The following is a 19248-nucleotide window of genomic DNA, read 5'->3' on the forward strand; positions in this document are numbered from 1 at the left end:
CCAATGCGATCAACTGGAAGAAAGGGTATCAGTGATGGAAGATGAAATGAATGAAATGAAGCAAGAAGGGAAGTTTAGAGAAAAAAGAATAAAAAGAAACGAACAAGGCCTCCAAGAAATATGGGACTATGTGAAAAGACCAAATCTATGTCTGATTGGTGTACCTGAAAGTGACGGGGAGAATGGAACCAAGTTGGAAAACACTCTGCAGGACATTACCCAGAAGAACTTCCCCAATCTAGCAATGCAGGCCAACATTCAGATTCAGGAAATACAGAGAACGCCACAAAGATACTCCTCAAGAAGAGCAACTCCAAGACACATAATTGTCAGATTCACCAAAGTTGAAATGAAGGAAAAAATGTTAAGGGCAGCCAGAGAGAAAGGTTGGGTTACCCACAAAGGGAAGTCCATCAGACTAACAGCGGATCTCTTGGCAGAAGCTCTACAAGCCAGAAGAGAGTGGGGGCCAATATTCAACATTCTTAAAGAAAAGAATTTTCAACCCAGAATTTCATATCCAGCCAAACTAAGCTTCATAAGTGAAGGAGAAATAAAATCCTTTACAGACAAGCAAATGCTGAGAGATTTTGTCACCACCAGGCCTGCCCTAAAAGAGCTCCTGAAGGAAGCACTAAACATGGAAAGGAACAACCGGTATCAGCCACTGCAAAAACATGCCAAAATGTAAAGACCATCAAGGCTAGGAAGAAACTGCATCAACTAATGAGCAAAATAACCAGCTAACATCATAATGACAGGACCAAATTCACACATAACAATATTAACTTTAAATGTAAATGGGCTAAATGCTCCAATTAAAAGACACAGACAGGCAAATTGGATAAAGAGTCAAGACCCATCAGTGTGCTGTATTCAGGAAACCCATCTCACATGCAGAGACACACATAGGCTCAAAATAAAGGGATGGAGGAAGATCTACCAAGCAAATGGAAAACAAAAAAAGGCAGGGGTTGCAATCCTAGTCTCTGATGAAACAGACTTTAAACCAGCAAAGATCAAAAGAGACAAAGAAGGCCATTACATAATGGTCAAGGGATCAATTCAACAAGAAGAGCTAACTATCCTAAATATATATGCACCCAATACAGGAGCACCCAGATTCATAAAGCAAGTCCTGAGTGACCTACAAAGAGACTTAGACTCCCACACAATAATAATGGGAGACTTTAACACCCCACTGTCAACATTAGACAGATCAACGAGACAGAAAGTTAACAAGGATACCCAGGAATTGAACTCAGCTCTGCACCAAGCTGACCTAATAGACATCTACAGAACTCTCTACCCCAAATCAACAGAATATACATTCTTTTCAGCACCACAACACACCTATTCCAAAACTGACCACATAGTTGGAAGTAAAGCACTCCTCAGCAAATGTAAAAGAACAGAAATTATAACAAACTGTCTCTCAGACCACAGTGCAATAAAACTAGAACTCAGGATTAAGAAACTCACTCAAAACCACTCAACTACATGGAAACTGAAAAACCTGCTCCTGAGTGACTACTGGGTACATAACGAAATGAAGGCAGAAATAAAGATGTTTGAAACCAATGAGAACAAAGACACAACATACCAGAATCTCTGGGACACATTCAAAGCAGTGTGTAGAGGGAAATTTATAGCACTAAATGCCCACAAGAGAAAGCAGGAAAGATCCAAAATTGACACCCTAACATCACAATTAAAAGAACTAGAAAAGCAAGAGCAAACACATTCAAAAGCTAGCAGAAGGCAAGAAATAACTAAAATCAGAGCAGAACTGAAGGAAACAGAGACACAAAAAACCCTTCAAAAAATCAATGAATTCAGGAGCTGGTTTTTTGAAAAGATCAACAAAATTGATAGACTGTTAGCAAGACTAATAAAGAAGAAAAGAGGAAAGAATCAAATAGACGCAATAAAAAATGATAAAGGGGATATCACCACCAATCCCACAGAAATACAAACTATCATCAGAGAATACTACAAACACCTCTATGCAAATAAACTAGAAAATCTAGAAGAAATGGATAAATTCCTCAACACATCCACCCTCCCAAGACTAAACCAGGAAGAAGTTGAATCTCTGAATAGACCAATAACAGGATCTGAAATTGTGGCAATAATCAATAGCTTACCAACCAAAAAGAGTCCAGGACCAGATGGATTCACAGCCGAATTCTACCAGAGGTACAAGGAAGAGCTGGTACCATTCCTTCTGAAACTATTCCAATCAATAGAAAAAGAGGGAATCCTCCCTAACTCATTTTATGAAGCCAGCATCATCCTGATACCAAAGCCTGGCAGAGACACAACAAAAAAAGAGAATTTTAGACCAATATCCTTGATGAACATTCATGCAAAAATCCTCAATAAAATACTGGCAAACTGAATCCAGCAGCACATCAAAAAGCTTATCCACCATGACCAAGTGGGCTTTATCCCTGGGATGCAAGGCTGGTTCAACATATGAAAATCAATAAATGTAATCCAGCATATAAACAGAACCAAAGACAAAAACCACATGATTATCTCAATAGATGCAGAAAAGGCCTTTGACAAAATTCAACAACGCTTCATGCTAAAAACTCTCAATAAATTAGGTATTGATGGGACATACCTCAAAATAATATGAGCTATCTATGACAAACCCACAGCCAATATCATACTGAATGGGCAAAAACTGGAAGTATTCCCTTTGAAAACTGGCACAAGACAGGGATGCCCTCTCTCACCACTCCTATTCAACATAGTGTTGGAAGTTCTGGCCAGGGCAATTAGGCAGGAGAAGGAAATAAAGGGTATTCAATCAGGAAAAGAGGAAGTCAAATTGTCCCTGTTTGCAGACGACATGATTGTATATCTAGAAAACCCCATTGTCTCAGCCCAAAATCTCCTTAAGCTGATAAGCAACTTCAGCAAAGTCTCAGGATACAAAATCAATGTACAAAAATCACAAGCATTCTTATACACCAATAACAGACAAACAGAAAGCCAAATCATGAGTGAACTCCTATTCAAAATTGCTTCAAAGAGAATAAAATACCTAGGAATCCAACTTACAAGGGATGTGAAGGACCTCTTCAAGAAGAACTACAAACCACTGCTCAATGAAATAAAAGAGGATACAAACAAATGGAAGAACGTTCCATGCTCATGGGTAGGAAGAATCAATATCGTGAAAATGCCCATACTGCCCAAGGTAATTTATAGATTCGATGCCATCCCCATCAAGCTACCAATGACTTTCTTCACAGAATTGGAAAAAACTACTTTAAAGTTCATATGGAACCAAAAAAGAGCCCGCATCGCCAAGTCAATCCTAAGCCAAAAGAACAAAGCTGGAGGCATCACGCTACCTGACTTCAAACTATACTACAAGGCTACAGTAACCAAAACAGCATGGTACTGGTACCAAAACAGAGATATAGATCAATGGAACAGAACAGAGCTCTCGGAAATAATGCTGCATATCTACAACTATCTGATCTTTGACAAACCTGAGAAAAACAAGCAATGGGGAAAGGATTCCCTATTTAATAAATGGTGCTGGGAAAACTGGCTAGCCATATGTACAAAGCTGAAACTGGATCCCTTCCTTACACCTTATACAAAAATTAATTCAAGATGGATTAAAGACTTAAATGTTAGCCCCAAAACCATAAAAACCCTAGAAGAAAACCTAGGCAATACCATTCAGGACATAGGCATGGGCAAGGACTTCATGTCTAAAACACCAAAAGCAATGGCAACAAAAGCCAAAATTGACAAATGGGATCTAATTAAACTAAAGAGCTTCTGCACAGCAAAAGAAACTACCATCAGAGTGAATAGGCAACTTACAGAATGGGAGAACATTTTTGCAACCTACTCATCTGACAAAGGGCTAATATCCACAATCTACAATGAACCCAAACAAATTTACAAGAAAAAAACAAACAACCCCATCAAAAAGTGGGCGAAGGATATGAACAGACACTTCTCAAAAGAAGACATTTATGCAGGCAAAAAACACATGAAAAAATGCTCATCATCACTGGCCATCAGAGAAATGCAAATCAAAACCACAATGAGATACCATCTCACACCAGTTAGAATGGCGATCATTAAAAAGTCAGGATACAACAGGTGCTGGAGAGGATGTGGAGAAATAGGAACAATTTTACACTGTTGGTGGGACTGTAAACTAGTTCAACCATTGTGGAAGTCAGTGTGGCGATTCCTCAGGGATCTAGAACTAGAAATACCATTTGACCCAGCCATCCCATTACTGGGTATATGCCCAAAGGATTATAAATCATGCTGCTATAAAGGGACATGCACACGTATGTTTACTGCAGCACTATTCACAATAGCAAAGACTTGGAACCAACCCAAATGTCCAACAACGATAGATTGGATTAAGAAAATGTGGCACATATACACCATGGAATACGATGCAGCCATAAAAAACGATGAGTTCATGTCCTTTATACGGACATGGATGAAACTGGAAACCATCATTCTCAGCAAACTATTGCAAGGACAAAAAACCAAACACCGCATGTTCTCACTCATAGGTGGGAATTGAACAATGAGAACACATGGACACAGGAAGGGGAACATCACACTCCGGTGACTGTTGTGGGGTGGGGGGACGGGGGAGGGATAGCATTAGGAGATATATCTAATGCTAAATGACGAGTTAATGGGTGCAGTACACCAACATGGCACATGTATACATATGTAACAAACCTGCACATTGTGCACATGTACCCTAAAACTTAAAGTATAATAATAATAAAATTTAAAAAAAAAGATGTCAGTTCTTCCCTATTTGATCTATAGATTCAACACTGTCCCTATCAAAATCCCAGCAGCTGTTTTTATAGAAACTGACAAGGTGATTATAAGATTTTTACGGAAACGCAAAAGACCTAGAAAAGCCAAAATCATCTTCAAAAAAATTTTAAAAACCGAGGTGGAAAACTTATACTAAACATTTTCAAGACTTACTAAATAGCTACTTATCTACTTACTTAAAGCTACAAACCTGTGTGATGTTGTCGTAAGCATAAATAAATCAGTGAAATAACGGAGAGTCCAGAAATAGACACACATATATCCAGTCACTTAGCTGTTTATAAAGGTGCTAGTGCAATTAAATTGGGGAAGGAGTAGTCTATTCAACAAATGATGCTAGAGCAACTAGATGTCTAAATGGAAAGAAAGAAACCTTGGCTCTATCTGTATCATGGCCTTAGCATATGATATGCCAAAATTAAGTTAAAATGGAGTTGAGACCTAAGCGTAAAACTACAAACCTTCTAGAGAAAAAAACTGGAGAATATCTTTGTGACATTGCAGTAAATACAATTTTTTAGACAGGATAAAAAACAAAAACACTAACCATAAGGGAAAAATGGGTAAGTTGGGCTTTATTAAAATGTTTTAAATTATATTCTTCAAAGTTATGTTAAGAAAATAAAAGGGCAAACCACAGACTAGGAGAAACTATTTGCAATACCTATAACTTATAATAGTGACAAGAGAAACAACCCAATAAAAGGGCAAAAGATTCAAACAGACACATCATAAAAGAAGATGTGCAAATGACCAATGATATATGAAAAGATACTCAACATCGTTAGTCGTCACAGAAATGAAAATTAAAATTACAATGAGATACCACTTAACAACCACCAGGAAAATGGCTCAATTAAAAACATATGAGAACCAAGTGTTGCCAAAGATGTGGCACCACTAGAACTGTCATACATTGTTGAGGGGAGTACAGCACATTACGACCCCTTTGGAAAACTATTTGGCAGTGTCTTAAAATTAAATACCTATCTACCATATGATCTAGAAATTCTACTCCAAATATTTATTTAGAGTAAATGATCATATTATTTATTTGCATATCTTCTTTTATGATGTGTCTGCTGGAATCTTTTGCCTTCTTGCTGGGTTGTCTTATCACTACTAGAAGTTACAGGTATTACAAATATTTGTGATATTTACTTAAGAGAAAGGAAGACTTATATTCACAAATGACTTGTATCAAATACTCACAATAGTTGTTTTCACAATAGCCCAAACAAGAAACAATCTAAATGTCCATCAGCAAGGATAAACAAGGATAAACAAATTGCTGTATGTTTACCCAACAGAATGTCACCCAGGACTGAAAAAGAACAAACTGCTGATAAACACAGCAACGTGGATAATTTCACAAGACATTACGTTAAGCAAAAGAAGTAAGAAACTTTTAAAAGACTATATATAGGCCAGGTGTGGTGTCTCATGCCTGTAGTCTCAGTACTTTGGGAGACTGAGTCAGTAGGATCACTTGAGCCTAAGAGTTCAAGACCAGCGAGACCCCATCTATACAAAAAAAAAAAAAAAATTTAAAATTAGCCAGGCATGGTGTCTGTAGTCCCAGCTACTCAGGAGGCTGAGGCAGGAGGATCCCTTGAGCTCAGGAAGTCAAGGCTGCAGCAAGTTATGATTGCACCACTGCACTCCAGTCTGGGCATCAGAATGAGACCCTGTCTCTTTAAAAAATTAATTAAAGAATATATATAGTATGATGCCATTCGTATGAAGTTCAAGAACAGGCTAAACTATCTACAGTGCTAGAAGTCAGACTAGCAGTTACCTCTTTAGGTTAAAAAAAACTTCAAGGTAGGCCAGGTACTGTGGCTTACACCTGTAATCGTGGTGAGAGGTGACAGCGTGCTGGCAGTTCTCGCAGCTCTCGCTCGCTCCCGACGCCTCGTCTGCCTGAGCTCCCACTTTCGCGGGACTTGAGGAGCCCTTCAGCCCGCCGCTGCACTGTGGGAGCCCCTTCCTGGGCTGGCCGAGGCCGGAGCCGGCTCCCTCAGCTTGCGGGTAGGTGTGGAGGGAGAGGCGCAGGCGGGAACCGGAGCTGCGCACGGCGCTTGCGGGGCTGCGCACGGCGCTTGCGGGCCAGCGCCAGTTCCGGGTGGGCGGGCGCTCGGCGGGCCCCACACTCGGAGCGGCCAGCCGGCCCCACTGGCCCGCGGCAGTGAGGGGCTTAGCACCTGGGCTAGCAGCTGCTGTGCTCGACTTCTCGCCGGGCCTTAGCTGCCTCCCCCCGGGCAGGGTTCGGGCCCTGCAGCCCGCCATGCCTGAGCCTCCCCGCGCCATGGGCTCCTGCGCCGCCCCAGCCTCCCAGTCGAGCGCCACCCCCTACTCTACGGCGCCCAGTCCCATCGACCACCTAAGGGCTGAGGAGTGCAGGCGCACGGCGCGGGACTGGCAGGCAGCTCCACCTGCGGCCCCGGTGCGGGATCCACTGGATGAAGCCAGCTGGGCTCCTGTGTCTGGTGGGGACTTGGAGAACCTTTATGTCTAGCTAAGGGATTGTAAATACACCAATCAGTACCCTGTGTCTAGCTCAGGGTTTGTGAATGCACCAATCGACACTCGTATCTAGCTACTCTGGTGGGGAGTTGGAGAACGTTTATGTCTAGCTAAGGGATTATAAATACACTAATGGGCACTCTGTATCTAGCTCAAGGTTTGTAAACACACCAATCAGCACCCTGTGTCTAGCTCAGGGTTTGTGAATGCACCAACAGACACTCTGTATCTGGCTACTCTGGTGGGGACTTGGAGAACCCTTGTGTCCAGCTCAGGGATTGTAAACGCACCAATCAGCACCCTGTCAAAACGGACCAATCAGTGCTCTGTAAAACAGACCAATCAGCTCTGTAAAATGGACCAATCAGCAGGATGTGGGTGGGGCCAGATAAGAGAATAAAAGCAGGCTGCCTGCACCCCGGTGGCAACCTGCTCAGGTCTTGTTCCAAACCGTGGGTGCTTTGTTCTTTTGCTCTTTGCAGTAGATCTTGCTGCTGCTCACTGTTTGGGTCCACATTGCCTTTATGAGCTGTAACACTCACCTCGAAGATCTACAGCTTCACTCCTGAAGCCAGCGAGACCACGAACCCACCGGGAGGAACTAACAACTCCAGACGCACCGCCTTAAGAGCTGTAACCCTCACCGCAAAGGTCCACAGCTTCACTCCTGAGCCAGTGAGACCACGAACCCACCAGAAGGAAGAAACTCTGAACACATTCGAACATCAGAAGGAACAAACTCCGGACATGCTGCCTTTAAGAACTGTAACACTCACCTTGAGGGTCCACGGCTTCATTCTTGAAGTCAGTGAGACCAAGAACCCACCAATTCCGGACACAGGGGCACTTTGGGAAACTGAGGCAGGAGGATTTCTTGAGCTCAGGAGTTCGAGACCAGCCTGGGCAACAGAGGGAGGCCCCATCCCTACAAAAAATAAAAATAGGCCAGGTGCAGTTGCTCACACTTGTAATCCCAGCACTTTGGGAGGCCAAGGTGGGCAGATCACAAGGTCAGGAAATTGAGACTATCCTGGCCAACATGGTGAAACCCCATCTCTACTAAAAATGCAAAAATTAGCTGGGCGTGGTGGCGCGCACCTGTAGTCCCAGCTACTCGGTAGGCTGAGGCAGGAGAATCGCTTGAATCTGAGAGGCTGAGGTTGCAGTGAGGCAAGATTGCCCCACTGGACTCCAGCCTGGTGACAGAGCAAGACTCTGTCTTAAAAAAATAAATTAATTAAATTAAATTAAATTAATAAAAAATAAATTAGCCAGGTGTGGTTTTGCATACCTGTGGTCCCAGCTACTCAGGAGGCTGAGGTAGAAGGATTGCTTGAGGCTCAGAGGTCAAGGCTGTAGAGAGTTGCGATCACACACCTCTGCACTCCAGCTGGGATGACAGCAAGACCCTGTCTCAAAAAAAAAAAGTTCAAGCTGTAAACTTGAGATGTGTGCATTTTAATGTAAACAAAGTATGTCTCAATTTGCATTGTAAATTTATTTTTAAGCCACCTCGCTATTAAGCCTTTGATGATTTTTCTGTCACTACTCTTCTACTAGCAAGGTTATGCCCACAGGTACCCCTATGCTTTACCAATTTTTACACTGCTCAAAGTCCATCAATGGTGAGATTCCCTGCGTCCTCCCTAAACTGCTAACAATTAGTGTCCAGACCAGCTGCCATTTTGAATGGCAGCTACAAGTTCAGCTATATTTGTGAAGCACGATATGTAAAAATAATCTACTGGAACACTTTGTTGGGGAACTTATGTTCCATATTTTTCCAAATCAGCAGAGACTCCACCTCTGAGCTCTTGTCTGGCTGAGTGATAAAGGCAATCAGATTCAGACCAATGACCAGAATAACCAGCTACTCAACAACAGTGATCATGCAGAGAGGCTCACAAAGCAAGGTTGTTTAAGAAACCCACACAATGCACAATGCCTGGTGGTCACTGACCTTTTCAAAGGTTTATGGAATTATTTGAGACTTGGAAGAAATAATGTACTGTCCCAAAAACTTACAAAATGAAAGTTATAAATGTTTAATTAAATGTCTACAAAGTGTATTATGTTAGTCAACTAAAACCTACCTCAACATATATATGTAAATTATACTAAATGTGCCATATGGCCACATTTTAACATGTTTGGTGTGAGGTAGGACGAGGCATCCAACACAGATTTGTCTTAATTGCATGAAGATCAGGAAAATGTGGCCTTGCTTGCATGTCATATGGTAGCTTTTCTGTTAAGTCTAATAAGCTCCTCCTTTTTTTGTGGACATAGAGATTGCAATTGCTTCCTTCGTTTCTGGAACCATAAGGGAAGTCAGCCTACATGGTCCTAGCAACCAAAAGCCCAAACTCTTGAAGAAAGAATCTTAGACGACAAGGCAGGAGAAACAGCCATCCGGTACCAGTTAGAACCTTTCCTTTCGTGAGACCCCCTCAGCCTGTGACACATTTGGAGTCACTTTATTTCTTACTCTGCTTGCCCTGTGTGCCATCCCAAGATGTCAACTAATAGTTTCTGGGGTCACAGATCCCAGAAAATTCCTGGAACGTAAGTCATTTGAATTTGTGCTCACTGCGTTTGTTTGTTTTTTGTTACCACTGACCTTCAGGATGGAGTGGAAAGAATATTCTTTTGGAATGGAAAATATATGTGCTTAGGAGTTACCCAGACCTGCATCATTCATGTTTTGGTCATCATTTAGCAGTGGTTGGAAACAGCACTGGGCTGGAGTGGGGGGTGGTTTTGTCCAGGTTCTACCACTTACGGGCTTTGTGACCTCACATAAATCTTTTCTCTCTGAGCCTCAATTGTCTCATCTGTGAAATGGAAGGAAGAACCCCAGTTTCACAGAGCTGCTGGCATGAGAATTAATAAGGTATGCATATCATGATATTAGCACAATGCCTGGCATGTAGTGAATGCTGTCAACACTGTCAGACAGAAAGAAAGTTAATGGTTGCCAGGGGCTGGAGATGGAGAGTGACTGCTGAAAATGGTTATGGGGTTTCCTTTGGAATGATGAAAATGTTCTAGAACTAGGTATTGGTGATGGTTGCGCCACATTGTGAATATACTAAATGCCATTCAATTGCACGCTGTAAGGTGTTTAAAATGATCAACTTTACATTACATGTATTTTACCACAATGAAAGAAAAATAACTGGTAGACCGTCTTTTCCACCCCATAGGGTGAGTGGGGAGGAGGAGGAAATTAGGATCTGCCCTGAATCCCTCCCATAAGGGCAGGAACTGAGAATCAAGACAAGAGCAGATCCTTGAGCATCAGCCTGGTGAAGGAGGCAGAGCTTGGGTTGGGGCCTCACTGAGTGTGGCTCACTTGGTGAGGGAAGGGGTAAGGGCAAGTGGGCAGCAGGCAGGGAGAGAGATGGCACTGCTTTGAGATTTCAGATAACCAGTTATATGCAGTGAACGTCACTGAGGATGCAGAGTGTGAGTCATAGATTAGAAAGGAGACAGCAAGCGTGGAAAAAGTGAGTCATGGGGAGAGGAAAGAAAACGTCACTCATCTAAAGAGGAAAAGAATGACCAAAGGCAGCATGATACAGTGCAGAGGGCTCCCTCTGAGGCTTATGGATAGAATCATCTGGAAGTGCATCAATATCACCAATGCCTACCACCCTCCACTCCCCCATCCCTACTGTGATTCTGGTTCTAGATGATTTGGACAGGGCACATGGTGGAAAAAGGCCACGCTTTGGAATTTCATGTGACCTCCTACCACTTTGTAGCTGTATGACTCCAGACAGGTCACCTAATTTTTCTGTGTCTCAATTTCATCCTCTGTGAAACAGGAAAACCTACCTACAAAATTGTTAGGAGGAGTTAATAAAATAGGCAGGTAAAATACACGCCCCAGAGTAGATGTCTGATAAATATATGCTCCCTTTCTCCTTCTCTAATGGTACGTGTACCCTCATGAATCCACTTTCTCTTTCCATCAGTCCATGAAGCAAGAGAAGACACAAAGGGGAATTTTGAATAGAGAACTGGAACCATTTCCCATAATAAGTGTATATAAAGATGACGTTTTAATTACAGCCCTCATTATAAGAGTTAAAATCGGCCTGGCGTGGTGGCTCATGTCTGTAATCCCAGCACTCTGGGAGGCCGAGGTGGGCGGATCACGAGGTCAGGAGATCGAGACCATCCTGGCTAACACAGTGAAACCCCGTCTCTACTAAAAATACAAAAAAAATTAGCCAGGTGTGGTGGTGGGCACCTGTAGTCCCAGTTACTCGGGAGGCCGAGGCAGGAGAATGGCGTGAACCCAGAAGGTGGAGCTTGCAGTGAGCCAAGATCGCACCGCTGCACTCCAGCCTGGGCGACAGAGTGAGACTCCGTCTCAAAAAAAAAAAAAAAAAGAGTTAAAATCTACCATAGAGGGTAGTTTTATTCATAATAGTAAAAAAAATGGAAACAACCCAAATGTCCATCAACAGAAGACTAGATAAATCAACTGTGATATACGTTAATTACACAGCAATAAAAAGATCAAACTGCTGATATACACAGCAACATGGATGTCAACAAATGTTATGTTGAGCAAAAGAAGCCAAACACACAAAAAAGTACATACTTTATGACACTATTCAAATGAAGTTCGTGAGTAGACAAAACTAATCAAAAGTGATAAAAGTGAAAATAGTGGTTACCTTTCAGTGGTTTTTGACTGGGAAGGAGCACAGAAGAGCCTTCTAGAGTGCTGGGAATGTTCTATATCTTGATTTCTTTGGCGGTTTATACATGTGTAAAAATATGTCGAATTATGCACATAAGATTAATGCTCTTTGCTGTATGTTATACTCCAGTTGAAGGCAGGAGGGAGACCGACCTGCCACAGAAACCTGCAAGGGTGTACTGCCACATCGTTCTGAAACCCAAGATGCAATTGTACAAATGGCTCAAAATCCCTTTTGACTAAAGGATAAAGATTGAAAGTAAAAGACGTATTTTGACCAAGTGTGGAGGGAAACCAACTTTGAATGAAACACGAATAACAGATAAGATAGTGAAGAAAGTGCTTCATTGTGATTCTCTTAATAGTACTCAATAAAAGTATCTTTTAAGTTTTAGTATTTCTTTCTGTCATTCACACATAGCTGTTTAAATTTAGAGTCCATTTTTATAGGAAAAGCATGATAAAGTTGAAAAGTGGGTTGTAGGCATGTCTAACGTATTTTTGTGTGAGACATATTTTGTGTGTGGATACATAGCAGGTGTGTATATTTATGGGTTACATGAGATGTTTTGATACAGGCATGCAATGCATAATAATCATGTCAGGGCAAATGAGGTGTCTCTTCACTTTGGTGATTGTTTCCTTTGCTGTGCAGAAGCTTTTTAACTTGATGTGATCCCATTTATCCATTTTTGCTTTGGTTGCCTGTGCTTGTGAGGTATTACTCAAGAAATCTTTGCCCACTTCAATGTCCTGGAGAGTTTCCACAGAGTTTTTGCATAGTCGTTTTGTAGTTTGAGGTCTTAGATTTAAGCTTTTAATTCAAAATTTGATTTTATTTTTGTATATGGCAAGAGATAGGAGTCTAGTTTCATTCTTCTGCATATGGATATTCAGTTTTCTAAGCATAATTTATTGAAGATTAACTATCCTTTTCCCAATGTATGTTCTTAACAACTTTATCAAAAATGAGTTCCTGTAGGTGTATAGATCTATTTCTGGGTTCAGTAGTCTGTTTCATTAGTCTATGTGTCTGTTTTTATGCCAATATAATGCTATTTTGGTTACTATAGCTCTGTAGTATAATTTGAAGTCAGGTAATGCAATTCCTCCAGTTTTGTTCTTTTTGCTTAGGATAGCTTTGGCTATTCTGGGTCTTTTGTGGTTCTCTATAAATTCTAGGATTGTTTTTTCTGTTTATATGGAGAATGTCACTGGTATTTTGATAAGGATTGTATTGAATCTATAGACTGCTTTGGGTTGTATGGACATTTTAACAATGTTGATTCTTCCAATCTATGAATATGGAATATTTTTCTGTTTTTCGTGTGTCCTCTCCAATTTCTTTCATAGTGTTTTATTTTCCATTGTCAAGATCTTTCACTTCTTTGATTAATTTCCAGGTACTTAATTTTATTTGTAGCTATTGTAAATGGGATTACTATTTTCAGAATTTTCACTGTTTTCACATAGAAATGTTACTAATTCTTTCTTCTCTTTGATCAATTCTGCTATTAAGAGACTCTGATGCATTCTTTAGTAGTCAGTTGCATTTTTCAGCTTCAGAATTTCGGCTTGATTCTTTTTAATTATTTCAATATCTTGGTTAAATTGATCTGATAGGATTCTGAATTCCTTCTCTGTATTATCTTGTATTTCACTGAGTTTCCTCAAAATAGCTATTTCAAATTCTCTGTCTGAAAAGCCTAGAGGTGTAGATATATGACCTTTCTCTGAGAGATAGAGAAAGATCACATATTTCTATCTCTCTAGGATAAATCCCTGGTGACTTATTTAGTTTGTTTAGTAAGGTCATGTTTTCTTGAGTGGTATTGATGCTTGTGGATGTTCATTGGTGTCTGGACATTGAAAAGTTAGATATTTGTGGTAGTCTTTGCAGTCTGGGCTTCTTGGGAAAGCCTTCTTGGGAAGGCTTTCTAGGTATTCGAAGGGACTTGGGTGTTGTCATCTAAGTTTTTGGTCACCATAGTCATATCAGCATTAGGAGGCACCCCAAGCCCAGTAATGCTGTGGCTCTTGCAGACTTGTAGAGGTACCACTTGATGGTCTTGGATAAGATCTGGAAGAATTGTCTGGATTACCAGGCAGATATTCTTGTTCTCTTCCCTTTCTCCCAAACAGACAGAGTTTCTCTGTCTCTGTGCTGAGCTGCCTACAACTGGGGGAGGGGTGGCACAAGCACCCCTGTGGCCACCACCACTGGGACTGCACTAGGTCAGACCTGAAGCCAGCACAGCACTGTGTCTTACCCAAGGCCCACTATAACCACTACCTGGCTACCACCTTTGTTTACTCAAGGCTTTAGGCCTTTACAGTTAGCAGGCAGTAAGTCAGCCAAGCTTGTGTCCTTCCCTTCAGGGCAGCGAGTTCCCCCAAGCAGGTCCGTAGATGCTGTTTGGGGACCAGAGCCTGGAGTTGAAAATCTTAAGAATCTGCCTTGTGTTCTATTCTACTGCAGCTGAGCTGCAGACAAAGCTACAAGTCAAGTCTTTCCCACTCATCCCTCCCCTTCCCACAGGCAGAGGAGTCTCTCCCCATGGCCACCACCACCACAGGCCCATGGGGAGTACTGCCTGGCTACCACCAATGTTCACACAAGGCCAAGGGCTCTTCAGGAAGCTTGTGGTGAATGCTGCCAGACCTAGGACTCACTTATCAGGGCAGTGGTCTCCTCTCTGGCCCAGGTCAGGTCCAGAAATGCTGTGCAAGAGCCAAGGCCTGGAATCGGGGACGCTGAGAGCCCACTTGGTGCTCTGCCCCACTGTGGCCGAGCTAGTACCTAAGCTGCAAGATGAAATCCCCTTTACTTTTCTCCCTGCTTTTCTCAAGTAGGAGTCTCTCCCCATAGCCACCACAGCTGGGAATGTGCTGGGTCACACCTGAAGTCAGCACATCTCAGACTCTCACTCAAGGGCCATAGTGTGTACTACCTGGCTACTGCTGCTGATTATTCAGGGCCCAAGGGCACTTTAGTCAGCAGGTGGTGAATACTATCAGGACTAGATCCTTTCATTCAAGGCAACAGGTTCCCTTCTGCCTTATATGGCCCATATAAGCCCAGGGTATGTCTAGAAATGTCATCTGGAAGTTAGGTCCTGGAATGGTGCCTCAGGACTCTGCGCGGTGCCCTAACCTCCTGTGGCTGAGCTGGTATCCAAGTGGCAAGACAAGTCCTCTTTACTCTTCTCTCCTCAAGCTGAAGGAAGGAGTCTCTTTGAGAGCTGTGAGTTGCACTGCCTAGGGTTGGGAGAGGGGTGGCGCAAGCACTCCCTTGGCTATCTCAGCAGGTCACATGCCCCTCAAGTCCACTGGCTCCAAGCGCAGATCAGACTTTCCTAGGAGTTGTAATCCTTGTGGCCTATACTGCCTTTCAAGTTTATTTAGAACCCCAGAGCCCTTTAGCCCATTCAGCAACTGGGATGGATGGTTCCCCTCTGGCTAGGGCTGATCTAAATTCTCCCTCATGGGTATTAGCTGAGTTCTGCCTGGTGTTGCTTTCCACTGTAACAAGGCAACACTGAGTTCTAACACAAAGTCCTACAACCACTACACTCTCCCTACACAGATTCTCTGTGCCATGTGGCTGCTGCCAGGGATCGGGGAGGGATGGCTCTGGCAATTCAAGACCATCCTTCCTACCCTCCTGAGTGCCTCTTTCAGTAATATAAAGTTAAAACCAGGTACTACAATCATTCACTTGAATTTTGGTTCTAATGAAGGTGCATTTTTTATGTAGACAGTTGTTAAATTTGGTGTTCCTGTGGGGAAGACAATTGGTAGAAGCTTCTGTTCTGCCTTCTTGCTCTGCCTCCTGCGTTTCTGACACTTTTTTTAACTCAAAAATTACTAAAAGAGTGGACTGTGTGTACCCAACAGTCTTTGTTTCTCTGTTGTTCTATAATTACATAACTTCACTTCTTAAGCTCTTTGCTTGCAACTATATCGAGCTGCTACCAGGTCAACAGTAAGGCCATTGTGATGGTCTTTGTAACATTCTAGGGATAGGGCCCACAGAGGCAGAACAGAACTAAGAAAATTCAGATTCACTGAAGTAGACTTTCCACGTTTCCCAGCCCCTTTGAACACCTTTCCTATGTATGAGGAATTTTCCCTATTATGGGTTCCTCCTTTTCAAGGCACAAACCAGAAAACTCACTTTCCATTCTTTCTTGTAGCTGCAGTACAGACACATGAGCTGGGCTCCACCAATCAGACACAAAATAAAGATAATTTTAATTCTAAGTAGAGAAAAGAGAGGAAGCAAGTATCACACAGATTCCATTTTCCAGCAAAAGTGGCTGTAGAAGCAGCCTGTTTTGGAAGGCAGCAGTAGTGGGGTTTGGGCAGCAAAGGTGTCATTTGAGATGCTGTGTCCATGGCAGTAGTAGAGGCATCTCCACTGGACAGTGGCCACCATTCCTAGGTGCAAACCCTCCAAGCCTAATTCCCTGGTCCTCCCAGTGGCTCCATGAGCTATGTAATGTCCTATAATAAATTCCTTCCTGCTTATACAGGCTAGAGAATGTTCTGTTGTTTGCACTGAGAGTCCTGAATGAATCACCCATTGTATTAGTCAGGGTTCTCCAGAGAATTAGAACCAATAGAATATATGTATATTATTATTATTATTATTATTATTTGATTTCCAATAATCAAATAATACAGTGGTTTGTGTATTATTTGATTATTGGAACTTGAATAATAATATACATATATTGGTTACACGTGTAGGATGTGCAGGTTTGTTACACAGGTAAACGTGTGCCATGGTAGTTTGCTGCACAGATCATCCCATCAGCTAGGTATTAACGTTAGCTATTCTTCCTGATGGCCCACCTCCCACCCTCCGACAGGCCTCAGCATGTGTTGTTCCCCACCATATGTCCATGTATTCTCATCATTCAGCTCCCATGCATAAGTGAGAACATGCAGTATTTGGTTTTCTGTTCTTGTATTATTAGAGAGGTAGAAATATATATATATATACTCAGTCTTGAATATATATATATAGTCAGTCTTGAATATATATACATACAGTCAGTCTTGAATATATATACATATAGTCAGTCTTGAATATATATATATAGTCAGTCTTGTGTGTGTATATATATATATATATATACAGTCAGTCTTGTATATATATATATAGTCAGTCTTCAATATATATATAGTCAGTCTTGAATATATATATAGTCAGTCTTGTGTATATATATATATATATATACAGTCAGTCTTGTATATATATATATAGTCAGTCTTGAATATATATATAGTCAGTCTTGAATATACATATATATAGTCAGTCTTGAATATACATATATATAGTCAGTCTTGAATATACATATATATAGTCAGTCTTGAATATACATATATATAGTCAGTCTTGAATATACATATATATAGTCAGTCTTGAATATACATATATATAGTCAGTCTTGAATATACATATATATAGTCAGTCTTGAATATACATATATATAGTCAGTCTTGAATATACATATATATAGTCAGTCTTGAATATACATATATATAGTCAGTCTTGAATATACATATATATAGTCAGTCTTGAATATACATATATATAGTCAGTCTTGAATATACATATATATAGTCAGTCTTGAATATACATATATATAGTCAGTCTTGAATATACATATATATAGTCAGTCTTGAATATACATATATATAGTCAGTCTTGAATATACATATATATAGTCAGTCTTGAATATACATATATATAGTCAGTCTTGAATATACATATATATAGTCAGTCTTGAATATACATATATATAGTCAGTCTTGAATATACATATATATAGTCAGTCTTGAATATACATATATATAGTCAGTCTTGAATATACATATATATAGTCAGTCGAATATATATATATAGTCAGTCTTGAATATATATATATAGTCAGTCTTGAATATATATATAGTCAGTCTTCAATATATATAGTCAGCCTTGAATATATATATAGTCAGTCTTGACTATATAGTCTTGTATATGTATATATACATTCAGTCATCTGTATATATATATATACATTCAGTCCTGTGTGTATATATATATATATTCAGTCCTGTGTGTGTATATATATATATATATATATATATTCAGTCCTGTGTGTGTATATATATATATATTCAGTCTTGAATATATATATATATTCAGTCTTGAACATATATATATATTCAGTCTTGAACATATATATATATTCAGTCTTGAACATATATATATATATTCAGTCTTGAACATATATATATATTCAGTCTTGAACATATATATATATTCAGTCTTGAACATATATATATATTCAGTCTTGAACATATATATATATTCAGTCTTGAACATATATATATATTCAGTCTTGAACATATATATATATATTCAGTCTTGAACATATATATATATTCAGTCTTGAACATATATATATATTGTCTTGAACATATGTATATATATTCAGTCTTGAACATATGTGTATATATTCAGTCTTGAACATATGTGTATATATTCAGTCTTGAACATATGTGTATATATTCAGTCTTGAACATATGTGTATATATTCAGTCTTGAACATATGTGTATATATTCAGTCTTGAACATATGTGTATATATTCAGTCTTGAACATATGTGTATATATTCAGTCTTGAACATATGTGTATATATTCAGTCTTGAACATATGTGTATATATTCAGTCTTGAACATATGTGTATATATTCAGTCTTGAACATATGTGTATATATTCAGTCTTGAACATATGTGTATATATTCAGTCTTGAACATATGTGTATATATTCAGTCTTGAACATATGTGTATATATTCAGTCTTGAACATATGTGTATATATTCAGTCTTGAACATATGTGTATATATTCAGTCTTGAACATATGTGTATATATTCAGTCTTGAACATATGTGTATATATTCAGTCTTGAACATATGTGTATATATTCAGTCTTGAACATATGTGTATATATTCAGTCTTGAACATATGTGTATATATTCAGTCTTGAACATATGTGTATATATTCAGTCTTGAACATATGTGTATATATTCAGTCTTGAACATATGTGTATATATTCAGTCTTGAACATATGTGTATATATTCAGTCTTGAACATATGTGT

General features: G+C 40.1%; 1 protein-coding gene across 12 annotated transcripts in view; it reads right to left on the reverse strand.

Moving 5' to 3' along the window:
• The window catches only part of OR1J2 (olfactory receptor family 1 subfamily J member 2), a 109337-nt gene extending 101739 nt beyond the window's left edge, over nucleotides 1-7598 (reverse strand). For 10 of the 12 annotated variants that reach the window (XM_016961604.3, XM_054659046.2, XM_063788363.1 and 7 more), the window contains exon 1: nucleotides 6650-7479. The gene's annotated coding sequence lies outside the window, so the exon portion shown is untranslated. Of the gene's footprint in view, nucleotides 1-6649 lie in introns of all 12 variants that reach the window. The other 2 variants (XR_010148866.1, XM_054659050.2) reach the window with 2 other exon arrangements.
• Between the last annotated feature and the right edge of the window lie 11650 nt (nucleotides 7599-19248).

Source organism: Pan troglodytes, chromosome 11 (assembly GCF_028858775.2).
Source record: "Pan troglodytes isolate AG18354 chromosome 11, NHGRI_mPanTro3-v2.0_pri, whole genome shotgun sequence".
Taxonomy (NCBI): Eukaryota; Metazoa; Chordata; class Mammalia; order Primates; family Hominidae; genus Pan; species Pan troglodytes.